We start from the raw sequence: 24,518 nt of genomic DNA on the forward strand, positions 1-24,518 counted from the left end.
ATCTTTATTGAAGTATGATTATAAGCAATAATTGGTTTCCAATATTGGGAAATGAATAAGGTGTAATCTAAATATGTGCGTATATATATATTTAGGTAAAGTGCATTAATTTGGAGTATAAGGAAGAGTGAATAACATGTAGTAATTGTGGGTTTAAGTAAAGTATATTAATTTTACTTTATTTTATTGTATTTTATTTTATTTTATTTTTAGTTTTAATTTCAATTTTTGGAAAGACTGAAAGATAAAATGTTAAGATGGCTGCCATTGGTTTCAGATTGTATCTATAGTCCATTCTTTGTGTCTACTATGTTAGTTATAATGGAAAGGGAAAAGGGTTTCAGAATACCTCTGTGATCAAGGGAGCAGAGTCTCCCGAAACGCGTTGGAGAATTTAGTTTTGTCTCTCATGGTGCTTATCTGCCTGAATAAAGAATACTGAGACTGTAGCAAATAAGTGGTTGCGACATTGTCTTCTTTTTAAGAAGAATTTTGGATGATATATATATATATATATATATATATATATATATATATATATATCACTTTTGTCAATACGTGTGTGGTTTCCCTGGGGGCTGCGATCGGCCCCCAGGAAAACCAGACCCACATATAAAAGTGCTATATATGTATATATATATATATATATATATATATATATATACAGATTTGCCACCAGTTGTCTTGCAGTTGTAGCTTGCGTTTTCAAAGCAATGCACATACTTCAACTGACGCTTTTCAACTGTAGCTTTTAGGCAGCAATAAAAAAGTCAAGTAAGTATTGTGATTATGTTTCTACTACAAAAGGGTCAGACTTGTCTAGTGGCAGTTTTAGTGCCATAAAGAGGCGCAGAAGGTTTATATGCCTTCTGCAAAGAGCAAATCTGTATTTTATGTAAATAGCTGAGTACATTAGTAAAGTCAGCCATTACCTGCGCTATAATACAAATGAAATGTATGTGCGGGGTGGAGGGCGGCTATGGAGAGATGAAGGGCACTTTTGCTGGGTGGTAATGAGGGAATCCGAGGAGGAGGGAGTGGTAGCACCAATAATGATTGTTGGACTGGGCGCAGGAGGTGCTAAAAGACTGTGACGAATGGTATGTGACAAGGTGTTTTTTGAGTGTCTTGAAAGAACGTGCTGATTGAGGGAAGAAGCGCAGGTAAGGTGGCCTCTTCTGTTGCACGTATCTTACACACACCATCGATTTTGTGACTGTCTACGTAGGCTAATGTTTTAGAGCAACAGTTTAGCCAATAGCAGAGATGGCATCTTGATGGATGACTGCTGCCGTCACTCGGGTTATAGAGGACAGCTCTGACAGGATCAGAGACTAAGGGATAGGACAATGGCGCAGACTCTGGGAGTGATTTTTCAGTCAGAGGAGTCCCATTCGATAACTCCTCTTCCAGTACATTATGAGGGAGGTGATGAGGACAGTCCTGCTGTCCCTTCGCAAGCAGTCTGTGCAACTGGGTAATAGTGGGTTAGCCCAACCCAGAGACCTGGTGAATGCGGCGGCAAGCAGAGAGAGAGAGAGAGTGTTCTCTTGGGAGCTCCCCAATTTAGTTCAGCCCCAAATTCCAACGCCCAAATCATATTGTGGAGACATCAAAATTATCTATCGCAAAACAAACTGGTTTTGTAAGGCAGGCACCTGTGTTTTTGGTCCTGGGTTCGGCGGCCATATAGAGAAACACACTTAACCCAAACATTTCTGGAAACTAGACATTCGGGGAAGTACACCGAGGTGTGACTTGTGTGTATTCCCCAAAGTTTTCTTACCCAGAATACCCTGCAAAGCTGAAATGTTGAATAAAAACTCTATTTTTCTCGCATTTCTGTCACACAAACTACAGGAATATGCTGGGATCCACAAAATTCCTACCACCCAATGATTCCTCACCTGTCCTGATAAAAACACTACCCCACTTGAGTGCCTACACCTAGTGCCTGCGTCAGGAATGGATCACCCCAGGTTCAACAGCTGCCTCATGTAAGGACCAACATTGACCGTTGTGTGATCTATTCCTGTTGCGGGCACCAGGCCTACCCACACAAGTGAGGTACCATTTTTATCGGGAGATTTGGGGAATGCTGGGTGGAAGGAAATTTGTGGCTCCTCTCAGACTCCAGAACTTTCTGTCACCGAAATGAGAGGAAAAAGTGTTTTTTTGGCCAAATTTTGATGTTTGCAAAGGATTCTGGGTAACAGAACCTAGTCAGAGCCCCACAAGTCACCCCATCTTGGATTCCCCTGGGTTTCTAGTTTTCAAAAATGCGCTGGTTTGCTAGGTTTCCTGTTAGAAATGGGGTCTTTGGTTGACAGTCAGGTTACCTCCTGTTCAAGCAAGGACCCTCACTCTAGTCGTTTCTCAGCTGCGGAGCCGGCGGCGCGTCGTTTTTTTAGCCGCAGATCGGATTTGCGTCAATCTTTACCCCGCACGGCGCTCTGTGCGTGGATTTCTTGTCTTTAGGCTGCCAGCTTCTCCTTTCAGGGTCCCAGGAACTGGATGGGCACCACAGGGCAGAGTAGGAGTCTCTCCAGAGACTCCAGGTGCTGGCAGAGAGAAGTCTTTGCTGTCCCTGAGACTTCAAACAACAGGAGGCAAGCTCTAGATCAAGCCCTTGGAGATTTCTTCACAAGATGGAAGGCACACAAAGTCCAGTCTTTGCCCTCTTACTCTGGCAGAAGCAACTGCAGGATAGCTCCACAAAGCACAGTCACAGGCAGGGCAGCTCTTCTTCCTCAGCTATTCAGCTCTTCTCCAGGCAGAGGTTCCTCTTGGTTCCAGAAGTGTTTCTCCCGTCTGTAGATTTAGGTGCCCTTCTTATACCCATTTTAGTCTTTGAAGTCACCTTTCTTCAAAGGGGACTCACACCTACTTGTGAAATCCTGCCTTGCCCAGGCAAGGCCTCAGACACACACCAGGGGGTTGGAGCCGGCATTGTTAGAGGCAGGCACAGTCCTTTCAGATGAGAGTGACCACTCCACCCCTCCCTCCTAGCAGAGATGCCTAATCAGGAAATGCAGGTTACACCCCAGCTCCCTTTGTGTCACTGTCTGGTGTGAGATGAAAAACAACCAACTGTCAAACTGACCCAGACAGGGAATCCACAAACAAGGCAGAGTCACAGAATGGTTTAAGCAAGAAAATGCTCACTTTCTAAAAGTGGCATTTTCAAACGCACAATCTTAAAATCAACTTTACTAAAAGATGTATTTTTAAATTGTGAGTTCAGGGACCCCAAACTCCACATGTCCATCTACTCTCTAGGGGAATCTACACTTTAATCATATTTAAAGGTAGCCCTCATATTATCCTATGAGAGAGACAGGCTTTGCAACAGTGAAAAACGAAATTGGCAGTATTTCACTGTCAGGACATATAAACCACATTACTATATGTCCTACCTTATCCATACACTGCACCCTGCCCTTGGGGCTACCTAGGGCCTACCTTAGGGGTGCCTTACATGTAAGAAAAGGGAAGGTTTAGGCTTGGCAAGTGGGTACACTTGCCAAGTTGAATTTACAGTGTAAAAATACACACACAGACACTGCAGTGGCAGGTCTGAGACATGATTACAGAGCTACTTATGTGGGTGGCACAACCAGTGCTGCAGGCCCACTAGTAACATTTGATTTACAGGCCCTGGCACCTCTAGTGCACCTTACTAGGGACTTACTAGTAAATCAAATAGGCCAATCCTGGATAAACCAATTACATACAATTTACACGGAGAGCATATGCACTTTAGCACTGGTTAGCAGTGGTAAAGTGCTCAGAGTTGAAAAGCCAACAGCAACAGGTCAGAAAAAAATAGGAGGCAGGAGGCAAAAAGACTGGGGATGACCCTGCATAAGCAAAAGTCCAACACGACCCCCTACCAGCCTAAAGCCAGGGGAGAACAATAAATACCTTGATGTACTTCCCTGATTGGGGTGATAGAACAAGGACCCAGGCCCACAACAGTAGGGGCATGTTCCAGTTCTACGCCTTCCTGACTCCAGTTGGATCCCTCTGTCCATACTCTCAGGGCCCACTAAGCTAACCCATGGGGAACCCTTCTCCACATCTACAGACACCATCTGTGCAGCACCTAACTTTACTTTGCTCACAGATGTATTGCAATGGGCAGATAATACCACCAGGGCCAACACAGTGGTGTTGCCCACTCCACCCCCGGGGTGTGACTCTCGTCCCCCCCACAGGGGCAACTCTGTCCACCAGGACAGCAAGCCACGGTGGCCCCGGACAACTGTCAGGGAAGAGAGCCCGACCTCAGGCCTCTCCAACCACTGTGACTGCGGAGAGTGGGGGGCGGTAGCCCCAGGTGCCTGCCACCCTTTGACCACTCTCTCTTCCACCAGGTCAGGGAGGACAACCTGACCCTGGTCCTCCCCTCTGGGGCTCTGTACCCTCCCTGTAGAAGCGGGACCCCCAGAGTCAAAAACTGTCAGGGTGCTTGTAGAAGCAGTCCTGCACAATTCTTCCACCAGTGCAGGGCTGTTAACCTGCAACTGGTCCGCCAACCTGGGGTCTGTACCTTCAGGTTGGACCAGGGCCAGGGGTGAGGCTTCCCTCCCCCTGCCCTCCCTTCTGGGGTCCTGCACCCCCCAACTAGGAGTGGCCCCCTCAGAAGACAACATGGGAGGGGCACTGTCAGCAGAAGCCCCTTCCTCCAGGTCAGGGGGGACACCCTGAACCTGGCCTTCCAATCCAGGGTCTGTACCCTTAGATTGCACTGGGGCCAGGGGTGAGGCTCTTTCTCCCCTGTCCCTACTCTCAGGGTTCTGCACCCCCCCCTCAGAGAGAGTACCCCTTGAAATCACACCAGGGGGGGTGATTGGGCAAACCGCCCACCCCTTCAGGTCAGGGTTTACCCCCTGCACCTGATCCTCCAGTCCAGGGTCTGTACCCACAGACTGGACCACTGCCTGGCAACCCAGGACTTCCTGGGGGGCATACCTACCCCCCACCAGGTCAGAGTTTACCCTCTGAAACTGGTCATCTAACCCAGGGTCACCACCCTGCGGTTGAACCACTGCCTGGCACACCAGGACTTCCTTGGGAGCACACTTACCCCCCATCAGGTCAGAGTTTACCCCCTGAACCTGATCATTCAACCCAGAGTCACCACCCTGCGGTTGAACCATTGCCTGGCACACCAGGACTTCCAGGGGGGCACACTTACCCCCCTCAAGGGACACACTGTCCCAAAGGGCCACACAAGAGTCTGGCTGGCGCAGGTCTCCTGACCTCTGCCCATCTGACAGAGTCTGGATTCCCCCCAACCCAGAAATGGTCTCACCAGGGTCATTCATGGGGGGCTCTGCTCTCAGAGCTGACCCCTGACCCTACAGGTTCTCCACTGGGGTCCGCAACCCCCTCTCAACCCTCTGTCTGGACTTCTGCACCCCCTCACTAGGAGTGGTACTGCCAGACACCTGAACTGGTGGGACGCCGGCTACAGCCGCCCCCCCAAGTTCTCCTGACACTGTGGGGTCTCCCTCAACAGATGGCCCTATGGTACAGGCTAGGCTCCCCTCCTGGTGTTCCCTCATGGAACCCTCCAGGACCTGGGACCGGATCTTGGGCACCTTGGGCCTCAACCCATCCCCATTCCCTCTCCTCTGAGACTGGACATGGGGTCCCTCACCCATCCCACTACACTGGGACCTACCTGGGACACTACAATCCTTCCCTACCTCACCTGGTTGGGAACTACCTAGGCCACTCCTCTCAGGAGCACCCCCAAATGCCTCTTCAGACTCTCTGGTACTCACCCAGAAGTCTGCCTCCATTGTAAGCTCCCTGGGGTCAGAGAACTCACACTCCACCTGGTGTTGGCGTAGCTCTGGAAAATAAGGACTAGACATATGCTCTCCAGCAATTACATCACTCAGCCCCTCACATGAATTAACCAAAGTACCCTTCACCTAACCATCCAGTGACTCTGCTTTGAAAAAGCACCCCACATCACCCTCCTGAGACTGGTGAGACAGTACCTGACTGTCCCCGACACTCAACCCCCACTCTTCTGGGATGTCTTCACACTCCATAACCAGGACTTCTACCTGGGGGGAACCCCTCTCCCTGTCACTCTCACCTAGAGTCAGTAGAGTGTCCCTCCCACCAGTAGGAATATGACTCCCCATGCCAGTTCCCCAATCCACCTCAAGGACCCTGTGCATCACATACCCCTGAACCTCCTGGTGTGTGTTAACTCCCTCCTTCAAGTAGGGCACCACATCTCTGGGCATGTGCACTTCTTCAGCAGCACTAGATATAACATTGTTGCTGCCACCATTCCAGCTGGATTCAGCCCTCATGACTTCCAGCTCCTTCATTTTGAGCTCATAAGCCCAAATCCTCTTTTTGATCTCTAAGTCCCTCCTCCTTTTTTCCAACTCCTTCTCCCTTTGCATCCTCAACTCCTTGAACCGGCGAGCCCTCTCTGCCTGTCTGTCCTGTAACTCTTCAGGAGTCAGACCCTTGGATGACACCCTGCTACCCCTCCTGGGGACCCTCCCCCCAGGCGTAACAGGTACCTCCACTACACCACTGTGTATCCTCTGCACTTCCCCACCCACATTCTCCTCCTCTGTGTGCCCTCCAGCCTTCTTGATTGTCACCCAGGCCCTCTGTGCCTTTTGCAGCTCCCCCTCCCTGGTGGAGCTCTCAGTGGGACAGTCAAGATCTTTAAGGAACTGTTTCAATTGAGCAACTGAGTACTCCTTCAGTTTCTCCATTTCAAACACAGCTCCAGCTGTTGCATCTCCAGATTGAGACATGATGGTCACAAGTGCAAAGTTCCAAAGGCAGAAAATAAGTTCCCAATGAAGTAAAAAGAATCAGTCAAGGGATCAGCAAAATCATGGAAGTAGAACAAAAAGGAGTCCTTAAGAGAAAAAGCAAAAGATCACCAAACAAGTAGTATGTGGTCACGTAGTGGTCTGAACTCAAACAGTAGTGTACACTTAATCACTGTATGTCAAGTACAAATACAAGTCCAAATCCCGTCCGCTGATCACCAATGTTAGAAATGGGGTCTTTGGTTGACAGTCAGGTTACCTCCTGTTCAAGCAAGGACCCTCACTCTAGTCAGGGTAAAAGAGAATCACCCTCAGCTAACCCCTGCTTACCCCCTTGGTAGCTTGGCAGAGCAGTAGGCTTAACTTCAGAGTGCTAGGTGTAAAGTATTTGTACCAACACACACAGTAACTTAATGAAAACACTACAAAATGACACAACACCAGTTTAGAAAAATAGGAAATATTTATCTAAACAAAACAAGACCAAAACGACAAAAATCCACATACACAAGTCAAGTTATCAATTAAAAATCAAAAAGAGTCTTTAAGTAGTTTTAAAAACACACTAGCGCTGCTAGACTGAAAATGTACCTGGTGTGCGTCAAAAAGAACCCCGCACGGGCGGGTGTGCGTCAAAAATAACTCCGCACGGCGGTACTTGAGTCAAAAATCCAGCCGCACGATGATTTGAAAATCCCGCAGCGCAGGTTGCGATCTCCCAGCCTCCGTCAGCGATGCTGCGCGTCGTTTCTCCTGCTCCGTGCGTCGATTTTTCGGTCGCGTTTCCTGCGAGCGTCGTTCCTCAGCTGCGGAGCCGGCGGGGCGTCGTTTTTTTAGCCGCAGATCGGATTTGCGTCAATCTTTTCCCCGCACGGCGCTCTGTGCGTGGATTTCTTGTCTTTAGGCTGCCAGCTTCTCCTTTCAGGGTCCCAGGAATTGGATGGGCACCACAGGGCAGAGTAGGAGTCTCTCCAGAGACTCCAGGTGCTGGCAGAGAGAAGTCTTTGCTGTCCCTGAGACTTCAAACAACAGGAGGCAAGCTCTAGATCAAGCCCTTGGAGATTTCTTCTCAAGATGGAAGGCACACAAAGTCCAGTCTTCGCCCTTTTACTCTGGCAGAAGCAGCAACTGCAGGATAGCTCCACAAAGCACAGTCACAGGCAGGGCAGCTCTTCTTCCTCAGCTATTCAGCTCTTCTCCAGGCAGAGGTTCCTCTTGGTTCCAGAAGTGTTTCTCCCGTCTGTAGATTTGGGTGCCCTTCTTATACCCATTTTAGTCTTGGAAGTCACCTTTCTTCAAAGGGGACTCACACCTACTTGTGAAATCCTGCCTTGCCCAGGCAAGGCCTCAGACACACACCAGGGGGTTGGAGCCGGCATTGTTAGAGGCAGGCACAGTCCTTTCAGATGAGAGTGACCACTCCACCCCTCCCTCCTAGCAGAGATGGCTAATCAGGAAATGCAGGTTACACCCCAGCTCCCTTTGTGTCACTGTCTGGTGTGAGGTGAAAAACAACCAACTGTCAAACTGACCCAGACAGGGAATCCACAAACAAGGCAGAGTCACAGAATGGTTTAAGCAAGAAAATGCTCACTTTCTAAAAGTGGCATTTTCAAACGCACAATCTTAAAATCAACTTTACTAAAAGATGTATGTGAGTTCAGGGACCCCAAACTCCACATGTCCATCTACTCTCTAGAGGAATCTACACTTTAATCATATTTAAAGGTAGCCCCCATATTATCCTATGAGAGAGACAGGCTTTGCAACAGTGAAAAACGAAATTGGCAGTATTTCACTGTCAGGACATATAAACCACATTACTATATGTCCTACCTTATCCATACACTGCACCCTGCCCTTGGGGCTACCTAGGGCCTACCTTAGGGCTGCCTTACATGTAAGAAAAGGGAAGGTTTAGGCTTGGCAAGTGGGTACACTTGCCAAGTCGAATTTACAGTGTAAAAATACACACACAGACACTGCAGTGGCAGGTCTGAGACATGATTACAGAGCTACTTATGTGGGTGGCACAACCAGTGCTGCAGGCCCACTAGTAACATTTGATTTACAGGCCCTGGCACCTCTAGTGCACCTTACTAGGGACTTACTAGTAAATCAAATAGGCCAATCCTGGATAAACCAATTACATACAATTTACACTGAGAGCATATGCACTTTAGCACTGGTTAGCAGTGGTAAAGTGCTCAGAGTTGAAAAGCCAACAGCAACAGGTCAGAAAAAAATAGGAGGCAGGAGGCAAAAAGACTGGGGATGACCCTGCATAAGCAAAAGTCCAACATTTCCCCAGGTGCCGGCTGAGCTAGAGGCCAAAATCCACAGGTAGGCACTGTTTTATATGAAAAAATGTCATGTGTCCACGTTGTGTTTTTGGGCATTTTCTGTCGCGGGCGCTAGGCCTACCCACACAAGTGAGGTATAATTTTTATCGGGAGACTTGGGGGAACGCTGGGTGGAAGGAAATTTGTGGCTCCTCTCAGATTCCAGAACTTTCTGTTACCGAAATGTGAGGAAAATGTGTTTTTTGAGCCACATTTTGAGGTTTGCAAAGGATTCTGGGTAACAGAACCTGGTCAGAGCCCCACAAGTAACCCCATCTTGGATTCCCCTAGGTCTCTAGTTTCCAAAAATGCACAGGGTTGGTAGGTTTCCCTAGGTGCCGGCTGAGCTAGAGGCCATAATCTACAGGTAGGCACTTTGCAAAAAACAGCTCTGTTTTCTGTCAAAAAATGGGATGTGTCCATGTTGTGTTTTGGGGCATTTCCTGTCGCGGGCGCAAGGCCTACCCACACAAGTGAGGTATCATTTTTATCGGGAGACTTGGGGGAACGCTGGGTGGAAGGAAATTTGTGGCTCCTCTCAGATTCCAGACCTTTCTGTCACCGAAATGTGAGGAAAAATTGTTTTTTTAGCCACATTTTGAGGTTTGCAAAGGATTCTGGGTAACAGAACCTGGTCAGAGCCCCACTAGACACCCCATCTTGGATTCCCCTAGGACTCAAGTTTTAAAAAATGCACAGGGTTGGTAGGTTTCCCTAGGTGCCGGCTGATCTAGAGGCCAAAATCTACAGGTAGGCACTTTGCAAAAAACAGCTCTGTTTTCTGTCAAAAAATGGGATGTGTCCACGTTGTGTTTTGGGGCATTTCCTGTCGTGGGCGCTAGGCCTACCCACACAAGTGAGGTATCATTTTTATCGGGAGATGTGGGGGAACGCTGGGTGGAAGGAAATTTGTGGCTCCTCTCAGATTCCAGACCTTTCTGTCACCGAAATGTGAGGAAAACATGTTATTTTAGCCACATTTTGAGGTTTGCAAAGGATTCTGGGTAACAGAACCTGGTCAGAGCCCCACAAGTCACCCCATCTTGGGTTCCCCTAGGTCTCTAGTTTTCAAAAATGCACAGGTTTGGTAGGTTTCCCTAGGTGCCGGCTGAGCTAGAGGCCAAAATCTACAGGTAGGCACTTTGCAAACAACAGCTCTGTTTTCTGTCGAAAAATGGGATGTGTCCACGTTGTGTTTTGGGGCATTTCCTGTTGCGGACGCTAGGCCTACCCAACACAAGTGAGGTATCATTTTTATCGGGAGACTTGGTGGAACGCTGGGTGGAAGGAAATTTGTGGCTCCTCTCAGATTCCAGACCTTTCTGTCACCGAAATGTGAGGAAAATGTGTTTTTTAGCCACATTTTGAGGTTTGCAAAGGATTCTGGGTAACAGAACCTGGTCAGAGCCCCACTAGACACCCCATCTTGGATTCCCCTAGGTCTCTAGTTTTCAAAAATGCACAGGTTTGGTAGGTTTCTCTAGGTGCCGGCTGAGCTAGAGGCCAGAATCTACAGGTAGGCACTTTGCAAAAAACAGCTCTGTTTTCTGTCAAAAAATGGGATGTGTCCACGTTGTGTTTTGGCGCATTTCTTGTCGCGGGCGCTAGGCCTACCCACACAAGTGAGGTATCATTTTTATCGGGAAACTTGGGGGAACGCTGGGTGGAAGGAAATTTGTGGCTCCTCTCAGATTCCAGACCTTTCTGTCACCGAAATGTGAGGAAAACGTGTTATTTTAGCCACATTTTGAGGTTTGCAAAGGATTCTGGGTAACAGAACCTGGTCAGAGCCCCACAAGAAACCCCATCTTGGATTCCCCTAGGTCTCTAGTTTTAAAAAATGCACAGGGTTGGTAGGTTTCCCTAGGTGCCGGCTGAGCTAGAAGCCAAAATCTACAGGTAGGCACTTTGCAAAAAACAGCTCTGTTTTCTGTCAAAAAATGGGATGTGTCCACGTTGTGTTTTGGGGCATTTCCTGTCGCGGATGCTAGGCCTACCCACACAAGTGAGGTATCATTTTTATCGGGAGACTTGGGGGAACGCTGGGTGGAAGGAAATGTGTGGCTCCTCTCAGATTCCAGAACTTTCTGTCACCGAAATGTGAGGAAAATGTGTTTTTTTTAGCCACATTTTGAGGTTTGCAAAGGATTCTGGGTAACAGAACCTGGTCAGAGCCCCACAAGTCACCCCATCTTGGATTCCCCTAGGTCTCTAGTTTTCAAAAATGCACAGGTTTGGTAGGTTTCCCTAGGTGCCGGCTGAGCTAGAGGCCAAAATCTACAGGTAGGCACTTTGCAAACAACAGCTCTGTTTTCTGTCAAAAAATGGGATGTGTCCACGTTGTGTTTTGGGGCATTTCCTGTTGCGGACGCTAGGCCTACCCACACAAGTGAGGTATCATTTTTATCGGGAGACTTGGGGGAACGCTGGGTGGAAGGAAATTTGTGGCTCCTCTCAGATTCCAGAACTTTCTGTCACCGAAATGTGAGGAAAATGTGTTTTTTAGCCACATTTTGAGGTTTGCAAAGGATTCTGGGTAACAGAACCTGGCCAGAGCCCCACTAGACACCCCATCTTGGATTCCCCTAGGTCTCTAGTTTTCAAAAATGCACTGGTTTGGTAGGTTTCCCTAGGTTCCGGCTGAGCTAGAGGCCAGAATCTACAGGTAGGCACTTTGCAAAAAACAGCTCTGTTTTCTGTCAAAAAATGGGATGTGTCCACGTTGTGTTTTGGGGCATTTCCTGTCGCGGGCGCTAGGCCTACCCACACAAGTGAGGTATCATTTTTATCGGGAAACTTGGGGGAACGCTGGATGGAAGGAAATTTGTGGCTCCTCTCAGATTCCAGAACTTTCTGTCACCGAAATGTTAGGAAAATGTGTTTTTTTTAGCCACATTTTGAGGTTTGCAAAGGATTCTGGGAAACAGAACCTGGTCAGAGCCCCACAAGTCACCCCATCTTGGATTCCCCAAGGTCTCTAGTTTTCAGAAATGCACAGGTTTGGTAGGTTTCCCTAGGTGCCGGCTGAGCTAGAGGCCAAAATCTACAGGTAGGCACTTTGCAAAAAACAGCTCTGTTTTCTGTCAAAAAATGGGATGTGTCCACGTTGTGTTTTGGGGCATTTCCTGTCGCGGATGCTACGCCTACCCACACAAGTGAGGTATCATTTTTATCGGGAGACTTGGGGGAACGCTGGGTGGAAGGAAATTTGTGGCTCCTCTCAGATTCCAGAACTTTCTGTCACCGAAATGTGAGGAAAATGTGTTTTTTTTAGCCACATTTTGAGGTTTGCAAAGGATTCTGGGTAACAGAACCTGGTCAGAGCCCCACAAGTCACCCCATCTTGGATTCCCCTAGGTCTCTAGTTTTCAGAAATGCACAGGTTTGGTAGGTTTCCCTAGGTGCCGGCTGAGCTAGAGGCCAAAATCTACAGGTAGGCACTTTGCAAACAACAGCTCTGTTTTCTGTCAAAAAATGGGATGTGTCCACGTTGTGTTTTGGGGCATTTCCTGTTGCGGACGCTAGGCCTACCCACACAAGTGAGGTATCATTTTTATCGGGAGACTTGGGGGAACGCTGGGTGGAAGGAAATTTGTGGCTCCTCTCAGATTCCAGACCTTTCTGTCACCGAAATGTGAGGAAAATGTGTTTTTTAGCCACATTTTGAGGTTTGCAAAGGATTCTGGGTAACAGAACCTGGCCAGAGCCCCACTAGACACTCCATCTTGGATTCCCCTAGGTCTCTAGTTTTCAAAAATGCACAGGTTTGGTAGGTTTCCCTAGGTTCCGGCTGAGCTAGAGGCCAGAATCTACAGGTAGGCACTTTGCAAAAAACAGCTCTGTTTTCTGTCAAAAAATGGGATGTGTCCACGTTGTGTTTTGGGGCATTTCCTGTCGCGGGCGCTAGGCCTACCCACACAAGTGAGGTATCATTTTTATCGGGAAACTTGGGGGAAAGCTGGGTGGAAGGAAATTTGTGGCTCCTCTCAGATTCCAGAACTTTCTGTCACCGAAATGTTAGGAAAATGTGTTTTTTTTAGCCACATTTTGAGGTTTGCAAAGGATTCTGGGAAACAGAACCTGGTCAGAGCCCCACAAGTCACCCCATCTTGGATTCCCAAAGGTCTCTAGTTTTCAGAAATGCACAGGTTTGGTAGGTTTCCCTAGGTGCCGGCTGAGCTAGAGGCCAAAATCTACAGGTAGGCACTTTGCAAAAAAAGCTCTGTTTTCTGTCAAAAAATGGGATGTGTCCACGTTGTGTTTTGGGGCATTTCCTGTTGCGGGCGCTAGGCCTACCCACACAAGTGAGGTATCATCACCTGCAATTCACATGCTGGTATGGGCACCCCGGAATTCAGAGATGTGCAAATAACCACTGCTCCTCAAAACCTTATCTTGAGCCCATTTTGGAAATGCAAAGGTTTTCTTTATACCTATTTTTCACTCTTCATATTTCAGCAAATGAATTGCTGTATACCCAGTATAGAATGAAAACCAACTGCAGGGTGCAGCTCATTTATTGGCTCTGGGTACCTAGGGTTCTTGATGAACCTACCAGCCCTATACATCCCCGCAACCAGAAGAGTGCAGCAGACGTAACAGTATATTGCTTTCAAAAATCTGACATTGCAGGAAAAAGTTACAGAGTAAAACATAAAGAAAAATGGCTGTTGTTTTCAGCACAATTTCAATCTTTTTTTTATTTCAGCTGTTATTTTCTGTAGGAAAACCTTGTAGGATCTACACAAATGACCCCTTGCTGAATTTAGAATTTTGTCTGCTTTTCAGAAATGTTTAGCTTTCCGGGATCCAGCATTGGTTTCACACCCATTCCTGTCACTAACGGGAAGGAGGCTGAAAGCACCAAAAATAGTAAAAATGGGTATGCCCCAGTAAAATGCCAAATTTGTGTTGAAAAATGTGGTTTTCTGATTCAAGTCTGCCCGTTCCTGAAAGGTGGGACGATGGTGATTTTAGCACCAGAAACCCTTTGTTGATGCCATTTTCAGTGAAAAAACCACAAGCCTTCTTCGGCAGCCCTTTTTTCCAATTTTTTTGAAAAAAATGAAATTTTTAATGTATTTTGGCTTATTTCTTGGTCTCCTCCAGGGGAAACCACAAACTCTGTGTACCATTAGAAGCCCTAGGATGTTGGAAAAAAAGACGCAAATTTGGCATGGATAGCTTATGTGGACAAAAAGTTATGAAGGCCTAAGCGCGAACCACCCCAAATAGCCAAAAAAGGGCTCAGCACTGGGGGGGGGGGGGTGAGAAAGGCCCAGCAGCTAAGAGGTTAATATATAAAAGAACTAAAATAGGAGCAAAAAATCAGCTGAGGTGAACCCCCCTGGACAGGCCAAGGGTCCATGCCCTAGGTAGGCACCTCTTGGGGGTCAAGGACTCACTCCAGCAGAGGCCAGCAGGTCTCTTGCAGGTCCAGGAGCAGGTCCAGTGCAGCAGGTGAGCTGGGCAGATGCAGGGAGGCCTCTGAAGCTTGTTATATCCCTGTAGCTCACACAGGAGGTCAGCCAACTGGCCATTGGAGTTATTCAGGTAGTCTGGGTTGAAGGAAGCAGGTCCAAAGTTCCTTTTTAGAGAGTATGGCAGCCCTGTGGGTGTCAATGAAGTCCTCAAGTAGAAAGGCAGTGACCTGGTAGTAACAAGGCAGTCCTTTGGGGAGCACGGCTGTCCTCAGGCAGCAGGACCGACCTCTGGGAAATAAGGCAGTTGTTCTTCTGTAATGTCCAGAGGGCTAGGAGTGTAGTGAAGGGTGGCTCTGGAGGTCCATTACTTACACCTTGTGCCAGCCTCTGAAATTGGGCAATTCCCTAGACTAATCCACATCTGGTTCTGGAAAGTTCTTATCTTCCCCTGCCAAGGCACCAAGAAGTCTGGGGTAACAAAAAACTAGTGTTTTGTGTGTGCTGGAGGGAAGCCCTTTGAAATATAAGTGGGACTGGGTACCCACCTTTTTAAATATAAGTGGGGCTGGGTACAGATCTGCCCCCAAACATCCCGGTAGGATGGCCCATCCTCTCCACACACAATCCTTTAATGTCACTGTCTTAAAAGAATACACTAACCCGAAAAGTAGAGCTATTCACAGTCATGTGACCCAAGATGCAGGCAGAAGGCACAAGTTATTAGGACAAAAAAATGACAACTTTCTTAAAGTGGCATTTTCAGAATTGTGATATAAGATCTGACTTTACCAATACAGAGGATTTTAAATTACAAATGATTTACATCTAAACAGCTTACTTCTGCCTCTTCCTAATCAAACGTTATCTTGCAGAGAAGGGCTTTAAAGTACTGAAAAACAACTTTAGGAGTTTCTCACTACCACAACATGTAAAACTTAAACCCATACTGACCTCTAAGCCTTAAGGGCCTACCTTAGGGGTGACATATTTTTTTTTTAAAGAACTGTCAAAACTTGTATCTTTTCCAGGTCAAAATGGTAGAATACAATTGCATTACAGGCTTCAGTTGCAGGCCTGAGACATGTTATTTTTGTGATTAATTTTTTTATTAGTTTTCCAACCATGGTGTGGTAATTACTCACATTAGTTAAATAACATGTGGCAGTACGCATATCGGCACTGCATATGAATATTTCAACCATATAGCTCCAGCAGGTGGAATTTTAAAAATACATTAAATCCATATCACAGTTCCCCTCCATTCTCAGGAAGCTGGACCACTGGCTCCAAGCTTATTCCCTGTGCCTCTGCCCATCCTCCCCATATCTTATGATGCTTCTTGGTGCATCCCATAGATGGGGCGCTCCAGTCCCATGCAAAAGTACATACCTTTAGCCCACCCCTCGACCAATGAAGCAGCTATGCATTTCTAGGCCTTCGCAACATCCCTCTTAGCATCTACGAAGCCCAACCATAAGAGCGCCCTCTGATATCCCATGCCTCCCAACTCGTTTGTGACATGCAACACCAGCAGTTTAGGAACTCTCATTATACTTCAGACCAACTCTTTCTCCAATCACCTCAAAACTCCCTCCCAAAAAAGAGAGAGGGCAAAACAATGGCAAATTATATGGGACAAGTCAACAGAAGCAATCCCTCACCCCAAGTACCCACCATCGGGTATCAATCCCATACAGTGGAGTCAGGCCCTGGTATCGTAAACGCAGTGGAGCAGTTTTAGTTGTATGTGTCTAAATTGTGATGCTATGGCTGCCTCAAGGATTGCCTCCTGAGCCTCTCTCCCATCATCATCCTCAAGCTTTCCTAGTTCCTTGGCCCAAGCCCTAAGAACCACCACCATTGGGTCAAACACACTCCATAGCAGCATCTTATATGTCTGTGACAGTTTATGTTAGTTGATATTTGTCTAACATATCTGTCTTTTGTCTGGAGGAGATTAGCTTCTAATGGTGAGGATTTTGTAATCTCTAAAGCTGCCTAAGCACTGGTGCTAGTGCATTGCAGAGTTACAGGTACTGAAAAAATTAATGTGGTGCAAAGCGTCCTCCGCCTGCAGCTCCTTGAACAATTTCAGTAGCTATACCCAAAATCCAAATTCCAATAGTGTCCCATGCTGCAAAGCCCCGCAGGCCCGCAAACCATGGAAGGTAAGTTCCCCACCAGAGCAGAGTTTCCAGCATTAACTTATCTGTCCAGCCAGTGGCTAGATGATGAATTTGGGGCCCCACCCAATCCAGTCGAGCAACATATATGCCCAACAGACTAAGTCGAAGGCTTTATGGAAATCGACTGACATCAAGGCTCTGTGCTGTCCCACTGACTCACTCAAAGCTACTTCAAGTTGTGCCGAGTGGTTTGTTGTGCCATAAACCCAGACTCATCAGTCTGGACCAGGTGTTGAAGTATCATTAACAGGTGGTTGACCAACTTCTTGGCGAATAACTTCACTTCAGTGTTTAGTACAAGATGGACGGAAGTCCTCACACCACGTGCTGTCCATGCCTGGCTTAGGCAGTACTCTAATATCAGCCGTCCTGAGGTCTGGGGATAGTTCACCCCTCTCCAGTGCCCCCCGGATCATTTCCAGCATTGGCTGACCTGCTTGTGGCCACACCAAATGCCAATATTCGGGAGGGAACCCATTCAGCCCAGGCGCTCTGCCAAGCTGCAGCTGAGCCAGAGCCCCCCTCAATCTGTTGCCAGTAATTATTGTCCTCCAAAGATTCTCTGTCATCCGGAGACAGTCTAGGGACTGGCAATTCATGCATAAATTTATGCAGGTCTGCTTACGGACTCAACTGGTCCGCCTGGTACAGGTCCTGAAAGGAGGCAGAACCCAGGCCAATGACTCACCACCAGCCACCCATGACCTGCCATGTTGCAGGGGCCACCGTCGTCCTGGGGGCGCAGAGCCAATGCAGATTCTTGCTGGCCTTGTTGCCCCATTGGTAAATCCTATTGCGTGTGGCCTTTCACGCTGCCTGTTTCTCTGGTGTTAGTTCCCACCAGAACAAGGTCTACGTGTGCAGTGAGTCTCGTACGATACCCCTCTGACTGGAGGTAGCTAATTGGTCCTCCAGATCTAAACTATGCTCCTCTATATCCTGGACCTTCTGTGTACTCCTCTCCTTATGCCCTTTGGCATAGCTGGAAATATGAACTCTCAAGATAGCCTTCTGGGCCTTCCACAGCACTCCTGATGAGGACAACAAGCATAAACTGTCAACAAAGAATTGCTCACTTTGGTGCTGACGCATGTCTCTAAAGTTGTCCTGCTGGAGGTACCATCTATCCAGTCTCCACCAGGCTTCACCCCTCTCTTACCCCAAGATACAACCATTTCCACCGTCGAGTGGTCAGACAAACCTTGTGTGGAGTGCCTAAACTCCACCACCCTGTGACACTCCCGGGCAGGCAGGAAAAAACAGTCCAACCTAGAGAAGGTCCAATGAAAATCAAAATATGAAGTATAGCTTGCTCTGTTGGTTGATGTGCACTCCACATATCAACTAGATTCAGGTTATGTGCAAAAGTCGCTAGGCTCATGGGCCCTCCCCCCCCAACCATGGAGCGTCACACACCCCATTGAAACCCCCAATCAAAATCCATAGGGCCCCCTGTGGCTCGCTTAACACATCTCCCAACGTAGACAAAAAACCCATTGTGAGTGGGGGTGAGATATAAACTCATATTTTGGATATGGGTAGGCCCTGATGAGCTCCAGTAATTGCCACATAGCAGCCCAAGCCATCCTGCCACACCTTGCAGACCACCAATGGGATGTTTTTTCTGATGAGAATGGCTGTTCCGTGTGGATGAAGATTTATCACATACCATGATGCAAGTAATTCCACTGCCTGGGCACTGCACCAGATGACAAATGCCCACTGAGAAGGAACCAGGGTGCGGCAAACTTCCACTGCCCAACGGTCCTCTGGGGATTATCACACTCCCTGGACTGCCAAGGGGGGAAGCAGATGGAAATGCAGTACCCTCCATTGGGACCAACCCGAAAGCAGGCGCTCCTCACTGTCTGCTCATGCTGCAGTTCGGCCCCCTCTACACCTCACGTGCATCCACCCTCACCTCATAGACCCCTTCAGGGTTCACACCGCTGCAACAGGTATTTCAAGGGTGGGACCCTGGTGGAAGGGTGTGCATATTTGGCCAAGAGGAGATCTCTGTCCAGCTAGCATCCACAGTCACCCCATGGCTACTCCAGACGTCACCTCCATCACAACAGGCAGCGCGAGGGAGGAGGGAAACATGCAGGCAAAAGAACACCTCAGTTGTAGGCTGCAATGACACCGGGTTAGTATTAATCTACCAAAGCAGCTCCAGGTCAACTTTCAATCCGGCCACGTGGCCCAAGTGCCATGCACCTCTCACCGGACACATGGCTCTGTCATGTGTTGCAGGCCTCTCACTCAGTGGGCCCGAGTTGTCACACGTCCTCTTCCTCCTCCTTCAATTGAACCAGCACCAGATCACTAGCAGCGGTGAGCAAACGATCTGGCACCACTGGGCCGCTTCATTCAAGGGACACCGTTATTGATCACAGGCCCACTTGAACCGCAGCACTCCTCCCCTTGTGGCCATGTTCTGGGCCGACAGCCATCACATAAAATCCTTATACCTGCTGACCAGTCGCCAGCTGAATTGGGTGCTGTGAATGGTCTTTGAGCAAATCTAAACCACCTGTAGGCTCAAACCGGCTTAAAGCGCCCGGGGAGCAGAGGTACTGGGCGGATGGCCTGCACGGTTATAGAGTTCTAACACAGAGCATCCACGAGCTTTCCCAGCATTGCCATGCCCCCCATGAAACATGTTTTAAAAGATTACTTAATTGGATAGTGCAACGAGTGCTTCAGGCCCACTAGTAGCATTTAATTTACAGACCCTGGGTACATACAGTACAATTTATTAGGAACGTAGAAGTAAGCGAAATGTGCCAATTAGATGTAAGCCTATTTTACTATGTTTGAAGGACAGAGCTCAAGCACTTTAGCACTGGTTAGCAGTGGGAAAGTGTGCAAAATGCATTCATCAATGCAGGAAGAGTGAAGGCAAAATGTTTGGGGGTGACCCTGTAGACAGGGTCAGGGTCAGGCCCAGCACCGGGCCCCTCTGCTATGTAATTTCCAGTACTCCACACTACGTGCCATAGTGCTTCCCCTCTTTGTTCATCCATCCAAGGCCTCAGCCTACTTTCAATCCACAGCAGCCACTGTCTTGGGTTTCAGCGACCAGCAGCCTGCTACACTTCTATCACCAAAAGCTTTCCTTCCAAAGACCAGAATTAGCTCAGCTCACTGGCTAGTAAAACAGGCAGCATTCTCCTTCCAATGCTTGAGGCCCTAGGATCATGATGACCTGTTGCCCACTCTCAGTGGGTTCAGGATGAATGGCTCATGATTTGAGTGGCCAGCAGTGAGCTCAAGAAAACGCATTCGACTCCGTCAGCTGGTCGCCACACCTATCACTTTGTTTTTTTGATGATTAACTTTTGAATATATTTGTTCATTGTTTCTTATTAGCTGAAAATGTGATAAATTATTCAATTTCCTCATTGCTTTTTCATCTTTATCAGTTTTTGTTTATATTTTACTTCTTTCATTTTTCTTAGGGTACGCTTATTATGCTTGTTAAATAACCCTTCAGCTTAACTTCTATAAGATGTATTCCCTAAATATATGTAATTGAACTATAATAAAGACCATGCATTTCCATTATGTAGTGGCCTGTTTCATGGATAATAGTAGTGCCCTGATTGAACTTTATTTGATTGGGAGGGGCAGCAAGTTGCTTCATGTGTTTTCTTACTCACTGTTCATCTCAATCCAATCTCATGTTGCACTCGCTTCAGCTGCCCTTTGTGCTTCCATACATGAGTACTTGGCTCTTCTCCAGAAAACCAAAGATGAACCTGCAGCTCATTCACAAATACACCATTCATCCCAAAATACTCCTTGTCTTTCTGAAGGCAGGTAGTGGCCTGAGGTGTGAATGTTACTTGCAAAAATCAAAATGTAATTTGCCACAAACTTTCATAAATGAACCTGAGGCTTCAAATAAAAGATACGTAGCAGCTGTTTGCACCTGGCTAGGTAGTTTTTAAAGTGGCAGGAGCTACTGGTTCACAGGGCAACACCTGCTGGCAGCTGAAACATGTGGAAGGCACCATAGATACAAAATGTGTGTAATATCCTCTCAGGTAATTGTGGAACATTTCAGCAAAACTACCTGAAAATACTTTTACTCAAGGAAAATAAAAATCCAATAGTTGAAGCTATATTTTAGGGCAAAAAGGTTACTTGTGTTAAGTTTAGACACAGGACAATTTTTTTGTGCTAAAAAATGCAAAAACCACATGATGAAAACAATAGCCACAAACAATCTGGCTATTCTCTCTGTTCCCATGCTTCTGATCCACAATGTTGCATAGAACCCAGGTGTACTTGTGCAACATTCTTTAATTTCATGAATTTCAAATAACAAGCAAAACCTGAAATTCCTGAAATTACTTGAAGAATATCAATCATTACAATGCATGCCATTACCTTGTTGTATGTTACAATATATTTTTATAACGCATGCCTTTTGAATGTACAGTGTAGGACCACTATGAATTTACTTTTACCACAAAAGATTTTACAGTGTACTTATTTTTATAATAATACTTTGTTGAAAAAATAAAACTAAATTCATAAAAAATGCAATAAACATTGCAATGTTTTTAGAAAGCATTTTTTAAACATGTAGAAGTATAACACATAATTGTATATTAACAAGTTTGAGAATATTTTAAAAACACCAAGCAAATACAGTGGCAGCATTTCAACACAAAAGAATGGCAATTTTTTTTTTTAAACGTTACAAATATAATATGATTCTATCACACAAAACCTCACTACATAAAATGCATTCTACAACATATTTTAGAAATAAAAACAGATTTATCACCGAAACATAAAATCAGATGACCATCATTTTGTCATTAGTCGACTTGAAGACTCTGAGGAGGCAGATCAACAGGTCTGAAACTGGTGAAGAGTACAGTTGTGGAAAAACAACCTGCTATCTTTTGTATTTGATGAGCAAAATTAACTTGAAGAATAGGCTTATTTCACACAAAATACAGATGAAAAAGATTTGTAATAATGTTTTTCGTTTTCTTTAAAAAAAAAGGTAATTTTGGGTGATTGTCACAACCTTTAAATAAAATTATTAAACTCTGCTTGGAGCATTGATTAATACATTTAAATGCAGAGAGCACCACCAAGAAAATCTATCTGAGAGGACAAACAAAGGTAAAAAAGTCACAGTCTTCCATACCTTAATGTTAAAAAAAGTGTGACACTATATTTCAGTAGCATTTTCAATAATGAAAACATCTTTTTTCTTTTGAACAGTGAAACTAACACAATTTTACAGAGGAATGGAGTGTAACAAAAATGACAGGGAAACGTAACAACATTGTTTCCTTCAACAATTAAATAAAAGAAAAATAACTGTAAAAGTAAGCAATTGTTAACAACCCTTTCTTTTTTACATCACATAAATTGATATTTAGAGCAATATTGCTATTCAGCAAAGACCAAAAGGGAAGAGCAAAAGTAGTTAAAGCATAAGTTGTCAAAGAATAATTCACTATAAAATCAAAATATTAACCGAACTGCAATTGAAACTATGGGCCTGATTCTAACTTTGGAGGACGGTGTTAAACCGTCCCAAAAGTGGCGGATATACCACCTACCGTACTACGAGTCCATTATATCCTATGGAACTCGTAATACGGTAGGTGGTATATCCGCCACTTTTGGGACGGTTTAACACCGTCCTCCAAAGTTAGAATCAGGCCCTATATGTTCTTTCAAAAAAGGAACAAATTATTAAAACAATAGGAAATTTATTTTAAGGAGGTACACACTGAACTCAGGGTTCATTGGAGGTGTGTAAATAATTTTTTGACCCACTGCAGAGGCAGACTGTTTACTCAGGGGGACGTCATTAAAAGAATATCAGAGCATAATTAATTTGCCTCTGCAATAGATGTAGACTTTGGAGAAAATACACAACATATCAAATCACTAGCTTCCACAGAATACCCCTATGCATGCTGATGTGCAAATTCCTGGTAGCCCAAGTTTAAACATAATTCTTAGCAGGAAAAGCCAACAAGTAATATAGCACCTCCCCAGCCCAAAATATTTAAAGATAGTAAAATACTTGATAAATTAACATAAATGTTTAATCATTAACGTTTCCTCCTTCATGAAAACAAAAACTGAAAAAATTTGATTAATCTTTTCTACTCTATATACCACCATAATATCAGAAAAAATGAAATTTGGATGATGAATGAGACATGTAAAAATAGACACATCCATTCTTCTATATATACAAAACACATGGTCAAATTAATAACATTGCAATGCATCTTATGTATCCCTCACTACCAGACAAACAATCATGTTCTTATGAATAATTTTAATCTGTGGTAAAAAAAAAAAAAAACTGTACAACAGACCTGTGTAAATAATAATTGACTTTAAATCGGTATTATTTCCATTATTAAAAAATATCATGTCACACACATTCAAATATTTTTTCCAATTTCCTCCAGCCTCCAGACAATTTGGCATAACACACAGAAAAATAAACTGAACCGGAGGCTACATGAAACTAGTAATCACACTCTTATGTGCATTGCCTCTTTCTTTAAATGTAAACACCCATATTTATCTTTCTGCTATATATATTCATACATACATATTTTTGAGTCCAGAACCTATGTACATTAGCATGACCATGGTACATCACAGAACATTACATTTATGTTATCCAATGCCAAATGTTGTTTTCTACCACAAAGTTTTGATGCTTTACTTGTCCCAGGCAACATCCATTTTGTTCCAACTTTCACCAGATGCTCTCCACACTGACACTGGGGTCTCCTAGAACATCACTGCTTATTCTGTAGGTAACATAGACTAAAGCCTACAGTATATTCTGCACTGTAGTCTATGTTTTTTTTGGTATGCTGAGCGATGACACCTTTCTTCATACACCAGTAATGCAGATTGAATTTTGATAAACTAATAATTCAGAATTATATTACACATATAAGCGAAAAGGTGTCCAAAAAACATTCTTCATTGTCACATGTTGTCCATCTGGACTAGTAAATTAATTACTCCAGGAGTGTCACCCAAAACATGTTAAAGAGTATATGCCTGATTACAAGTTGAGGCTTTATTTATTGCTGTTTATAAGTAAAGATACCACAGGGTGCGATAAATAACATGCAGATTGTGGTGTTTAATGCATCAAAATCCTCATGATATATATATGAAATTTTGGCAGGTTTGACCTGCTGAAATGTAACAAATGTTGAGTTATTTAACATGTCCAATAATTATCACATGTTGAATAAAATCAAACTCGTAATTCTAGCCTCTCTGTAAACAGGGGGTTATGCATAGCATGGGATTTATTAAACCATTCATAATTAGGCAGAAAGTGTTTCATTCTGTTTGGTTCTCGCAACAGTTCCAGCGAATCACCCAGCAATACAGGTAGGTTACAAGGCAGTGAGCTACTGGTGGTTTAGCACTCATTTATTTACACAATTACTGCTTTACACTGGATGTCCATAAATGAATGTGCACATTCAGATGTATGATTGCTGTATACTTTGTTATAGGTTTATCATTGTATCACCAACAATCACCTAGAAATGTTGAATTCTGAATTATGGGGTCTTCATTGAAAGTGCAAATGTTTTTTATTCTGCCGATTTAGTGCAATGCAGAATTACCCCTAGAATAACTGTGACCTTTACCACCAGCAAAAGGTTGTAAGTACTCAGTACATGATTGTGCTGGAGCGCACAATGAGGTATTCTTCCC

The sequence above is a fragment of the Pleurodeles waltl genome, chromosome 1_2 (genome assembly GCF_031143425.1).
Source record: "Pleurodeles waltl isolate 20211129_DDA chromosome 1_2, aPleWal1.hap1.20221129, whole genome shotgun sequence".
Lineage (NCBI taxonomy): Eukaryota > Metazoa > Chordata > Amphibia > Caudata > Salamandridae > Pleurodeles > Pleurodeles waltl.